Source organism: Tachyglossus aculeatus, chromosome X1 (genome assembly GCF_015852505.1).
Source record: "Tachyglossus aculeatus isolate mTacAcu1 chromosome X1, mTacAcu1.pri, whole genome shotgun sequence".
NCBI lineage: Eukaryota > Metazoa > Chordata > Mammalia > Monotremata > Tachyglossidae > Tachyglossus > Tachyglossus aculeatus.
In genome coordinates, this window is record NC_052101.1 from 52051418 (window position 1) to 52057419 (window position 6002).

Here is a 6002-nt window from a genome sequence, read left to right on the forward strand (position 1 = left end):
AGAGTTTAAAATAATGCTAGTGTTATTTGCTAAGCACTTATTATTGTGACAAGCGTTGTACTAATAATAATGATGGTATTTGCTAGGCGCTTACTATGTGCCAAGCACTGTTCTAAGCACTGAGCACTGTTCTAAGCACTGGGGCTCATATATAAACAGATTGGGCAAAGTTCCTCTTCCACAAGGGTCACAGCCAAAGAGGAAGGGAGGACAGGTATTGATTTCCCATTTTACAGATGAAGAAACTGAGACACCTGGAAGTTAAGTGCCTTACCCAATCAATCATATTTATCAATCGTATTTACTGAGCGCTTGCTGTGTGCAGAGCACTGTACTAAGTGCTTGGGAAGTACAAGAAAATGTAAAAAAAAAAGCAGTAGCATTTCCGTTCAGACTGCTTAAACTTAAAGAGATGTTAACGCACTTATCCAGATGTTGTTAAACTAGCAGTTCAGAAATCCAGGGCCTGATCCACTCTGCTTCGGGTTTACATCATTTTTACATCACTTGGGAAGTGATGGCAATCGTTCATTCCTCCTCCTATCCCCTCACCACCCCTTGTTTCCCATTCCCACCTAAATTAAATAAATAATATTTTAAAAACATACACCTCAGTCACTTACAGGGGAATTAAGACCGGGGCGGGCGGGGGGAGTCCACTTCTGATTCCAAGGCTCTTTGAAGGGTCGGTGGGAGGCAGCCCAGCTCTGGCCTTCTGTTGTTAGGTAAAAATGATTTGGGAAAGAGCAAATGGAACCTACTTCAGGTCTTGAATGCTTTTGTGGTGGTGGAGGGGGAAAGGGGGAGAGGGAAAAGAGTCTCCATGACTGCCCCCAAGGAGAAGCGATCTGAGACCAGCTCGGGCCCTAGCTGGGGGTGAGAGCGACGGTTACTTCTGGAGACCAGACCGGTCCCAAAGAAAAGAGGTTGGCTCCAGCTGGGAAAGATGAATCAGTCACTTTCGGTGTCCGAGTAATCCGCAACTAAGGAAGAGCTGAGGCTAGTGGTGCTAGGGGCCCTCTTGGAATCTGTTTCTTGAGGGCACTCTGGGTCCGTTGGGCCACAGAAGCTGTCCTGGACCACTTCCCAAGAGCTCTCTTCTCCCTCACTCGCCCCGAGGGCTTCTAGGACACCGCCGGTCACAAAATCCCCTGCCGGGTTCTCGCACTCCTCCTTGGATTTCCGCAGGACGATGCCCAGGTTGCCCACTCTAAGGGAGGGATTGCTGGTTGAGGGTTTCCTGCCGATGGCCAGCTTCTTCAGGACATCGCTGGCTTTGCCGCCCGACCCAGGCGTTGAGGTTGGAGAGAACCAGGGGCGGCCGGGGATCTCGGTCCGTTTCAGTTTCTGTTTGGCCTCGTAAGAGTCTAGGCTGTGGTACTTGAATCAGGCAGCCAGCTTCCAATCCTCCTCGGACTCCCGGACCAGGGAGATGCTGAGATTCGCCTTGGTTTGCAGAGCCAGATCCTTCTCTTCTTCCTCCTTGATGACTTTTTTTTCTTCCCTAAACTTCCACCTCAGCGTGCTGTTGAGGGCAAAATCATCCTTCCGGGCGCTCTGGGCCTCCTGAATATTCGACAGGGTGGGAATAGCCTTGTGCAGCTTCCCGCGGTCAGCCGTGCAGTGCTCTAGGCGGAACATGGCATCCGTCTCCAACTTCTTCTCCTCTCCCTCCGTGGTTAGGATCTGTTCGTTATCCTCCATGTCCCAGTGCTCCTCCTTCCGCTGGGCGCCACTCACGATCACGTAGTCACAGTTGGCGGGGTCGGTCTGTATTTCGATATAGTTGATGCAGAGGTGACACTTCATCCGGAACTTGTAGATTGGTGTGGTGTAGTAATTTCCAACCTTCTTCTTTTCGGCATTGTAACGCACACCCATGCCGATGTGGTTTTTATAGCCATCACACCAGATGTTGTAGGGCATCTCAAACCGAATGATAAGGATGCCCTGTGAGAGCTTCCGTGCTCTCTCCCGCAGAGGGTGGCTATTCTGGTACCGATTAAGAGAGCCATGCTTGGATGGATCGAAGTCAGGAGGGTAATACTTGTTTACCCCTTTTCTTTCACCCATCTTGAAAAAAGTCTAACGCCAAGTAGCTTGAATGCCTCGATCTTCAAACGAAAGGGCCTTCCTACCCTTTTCCCAACCCTGCTTCCTTTCCCTCAGAAGGGGCGCTGAGGGTAAATGGCGGAGCTGGGATTAGAACCCAGGTCTTCTGACTCCCAGGTAATGCTCTTTCTATGAGACTGCACTGTTTCTCTATTTCTTTAGAATACTCAGTCTCCTTTGGGATTCTGGTCCTACTGCACAGCACTTTTATTCCTTTTGAATATCTGGTCTGGCAAAGGGGAGTTACTAATGCTCCTCATTAGTAAGATGTCTCCTCTGTCACGCTGGGTTCTCATCCTGGCTTTGCCAGCAGGGGAAGGCCTGCCTGGGCCAGGCCATTAGTGAGGAAGGTTTCTGACTAAAGAACCCCACTGGGCATTCCATTAAGTAGACAGGCCCAACAAGATTACTGAAAAACAGTGGGCTTATGAGGTTGACAAGGATCAAAGCGGGCATCAGGACCACCTCCAGTTAGGTCATGGCACTATACCACAGTCTTGACACTATGCTACTGTCACTTTGGTCATCATTGGGTCCGGCCTGTGATAAAAAAAAAAAGCTTTCTTTTTGTAAGGTGCTGCCCCGCAACTCCGCCTTCTCACTCTGTACCCTGTGCTTCAGCAGGAGCACAACTGACAAGGATGAGATCGGGAGGGGTTCCACACAGACCACTCCTTCTGGCAGGTTCAGGACTCAAGTCTCAGGATTTAGGCCCACTCTCCATTATCAGCGGTACACTCCATCATCATCATCATCATCATAGTGATCATCATCATTCATGTCTTCCCAGTCAAAGATAGAGTTGGAAAATTTGTACCTGCTAAAATGATCATCACAGACCATCTGATTGTTTTCACCGAGATATCCTCTTCTTGACGTACTGTTACGCACTTCCTTCCTAGGTGTCCTTTTCTTGTCTTGAAATGCAGCCAGAAATCAAAAAATATTAGCTCCGGATGCCATAGTGCCCATTTCCTCCCGACTGATTGACACCGCTTTGAGCTACCAAGGTGCCTCATTGTCCCCCACCACTTGTTGCTAGTGTTATTTAATTGCTACCCTTGTACTTATTCTCAGTCCCAGACTCTTCATGACTGAACTGGGGCTTATCCGTCATTTGCGACAAGAGACTCCGTCATTTAATTGCTATTATTGCTCTTTGACCACAATCGAGACTGTGCTTTGTGTTTAATCTACCTCCCTGCCATCATCTTCTCAGGATAGCTCACTGAACTCCTTCCTACTGGAAGCTGAATCCATTCCTTCCGGTTCTGTCCTCAGTGGCGATCTTCATCTGAACTACGCACATTCATGTCACTGAGCAGCCGATGGTTTGATACAAGTGCCTTGTGTTTCATTTTTATGTTTTACTGCCAAAGCAAAAATCTCACTGTCTTGATACTCTTAAGTGGACTCCAGGTGGCAGGAAAACTAAAGTCTTACATCATTTAAGCCCACATGGATTTTTATGGATGAGTCTTTACTGCCCTCTGTTGTTCCGTGATCTCAGAAGCTATTTAGTTCCGCACTCCATCCCTTTCCTCACACACATTTCCTGTAATAACAATAATGATGATGATGGCATTTATTTAGTGCTTACTATGTGCACTGTTCCAAGTGCTGGGGAGGTTACAAGGTGATCAGGTTGTCCCACGGGAGGCTCACAGTCTTAATCCCTGTTTTACAGGTGAGGTAACTGAGGCCCAGAGAAGTGAAGTGACTTGCCCAAAGTCACCCAGCTGACAAGTGGCAGAGCTGGGATTTGAACCCCTGACCTCTGACTCCAAAGCCCGGGCTCTTTCCACTGAGCCACGCTGCTTCTGTAGGTTTCCAGGGGGCAGAACGCAGCACTAGACCCTGGAAGATGTACAGAGGATTTTGTTAGATGCAGCCTCTGACCTCGCCAGACAGGTAACTGGTGTTCAGTTACTTCTGAGACTTGTCGGGACTAAGCCCCAAGACCTAGTTTCTAGCCCCAGAGCCTCTGGTGAGCACCCCATCACCTCCAGGGTTCCAGGACAGGTGTACAGGCTCTGTAGTAAATTCCCTCCCCAGAGAGGTGGTAGCTCAAAGTAGCAGAGCTTCTGCTCTGCCCAGCCCACTCCGTCCTGCTCTCAAGCGGACTCCTCGAGAAGCAGTGTAGCCTAGTGGGGAGAACACAAGCTTGGGGGGAGGGGGTCAGAGGACTTGGGTTCTAATCCCAGCTCTGCTAATCATCTGCTGTGTGACCTTGGGTGAGTCATTTAACCTCTCTGTTCCTCAGTTTACTCATTGATAAAATGGAGGTTCAATATCTGTTCTCCCTCCTACTTGGACCGTGATTCCCATGTCAGACAGAGATTGCACCTGACCTGATTATCTTTTATCCACCCCAGGGCTTAGCAAAATGCCACGATTGACATTATTACCTTCTAGGAGGAGGATGAGACTATACCAGTAGTGGTGCCTATTTGCAGAGAAGCAGTGTGGCTCAGTGGAAAGAGCACGGGTTTTGGAGTCAGAGGTCATGGGTTCAAATCCCCGCTCCGCCACTTGTCAGCTGTGTGACTTTGGGCAAGTCACTTAACTTCCCTGTGCCTCAGTAACCTCATCTGTAAAATGGGGATTAAGACTGTGAGCCCCCCGTGGGACAACTTGATCACTGTGTAACTTCCCCAGCACTTAGAAGAGTGCTTTGCACATTGTAAGCAAGCACTTAATAAATGCCATCATCATTCATCAGTACACTGGCACCTCTCTTGGGACAAACTAAGGGAATGTGGCCTAGAAGAAAGAGCATTAGTCTGGGAGTCAGGAGGTCCAGTTCTGATCCCTGCTCTGCCACTAGCCTGCTGGATGAATTTGAGCAGGTCACACAGCTTCACCATGACCCCTCAATCCCCACCCTCTAATCAGCCCACCCCAGGCCTCCCTTCCCAACACCCCACCCCTCCTCTCCCATCCCATCCCTGTTATCCTGTCCCAGTGCTGCCCCTCATCCCCCTCCCCCATGCCGGCCCCCTCAGTTCACTCCCATCCAACCACTCCCCACCCCTCATACCATCCTATCCGCCAGCATCCCCCCAAACAGCAGCCTCAGCCAAGTGCAGCCTCCATTCCATTATGGGAAAGCTTCTCTTCATCCTTGACCTGTTCCCTGACCCATTCACTGCTCCTTCTCTCCATCACTGAAACCTGGCTCTCCTCAGATGACACGGTTTCCCCTGTGGCTCTCTAGAGGAGGCCTCATCTTTCATTCGTTCATTCAGTTGTATTTATTGAGTGCTTACTGGGTGCAGAGCACTGTACTAAGCACTTGGGAGAGTCCAAAATTCACTCTGCTGCCCGGATCATTTTTCTACAATAACATACAGGACATGTCAGGCCACTCCTCAGAAAACTCCAGTGATTGCCCATCCACCTCCACATCAAACAAAAACTCCTCCCCATTGGCTTTAAAGCACTCCACCACCTTGCCCCCTCCTACCTCATTTTGCTTCTCTCCTTCTACAAACCAGCCCGCAAACTTCCCTCCTCTAGTGCTAACCTGCTCACTCTGCCTCGATCCTGCCTATCTTGCAGCGGACCCCATATCCACGTCCTGCCTCTCTCCCTGGTCAAATACAACAGACAGTCACTCCCCACCATTCAAAGCCTTATTGAAGGCACAGCCTAAACCCCACTCTTCCTCATCTCCCTTCTCCACTGCCCTTACTCCCTTTCTCTTCCCCCCTCCCAGCCCCACAGCACTTATGTACATAGCTGTAATTTATTTATTTGTATTGATGTCTGTCTCCCACCCTCTAGACTGTAAGCTCACTGTGGGCAGGGAATGTCTGTATATTGTTGCATTGTACTCTCCCAAGTGCTTAGTAGAGCGCTCTGCACACAGTAAGTGCCCAATAAATACA

At 49.5% G+C, this 6002-nt stretch overlaps 1 pseudogene; it reads right to left on the bottom strand.

Moving 5' to 3' along the window:
- Window positions 1-951: 951 nt before the first annotated feature.
- On the bottom strand, window positions 952-2152 carry LOC119919851 (annotated as a pseudogene).
- Window positions 2153-6002: the final 3850 nt, after the last annotated feature.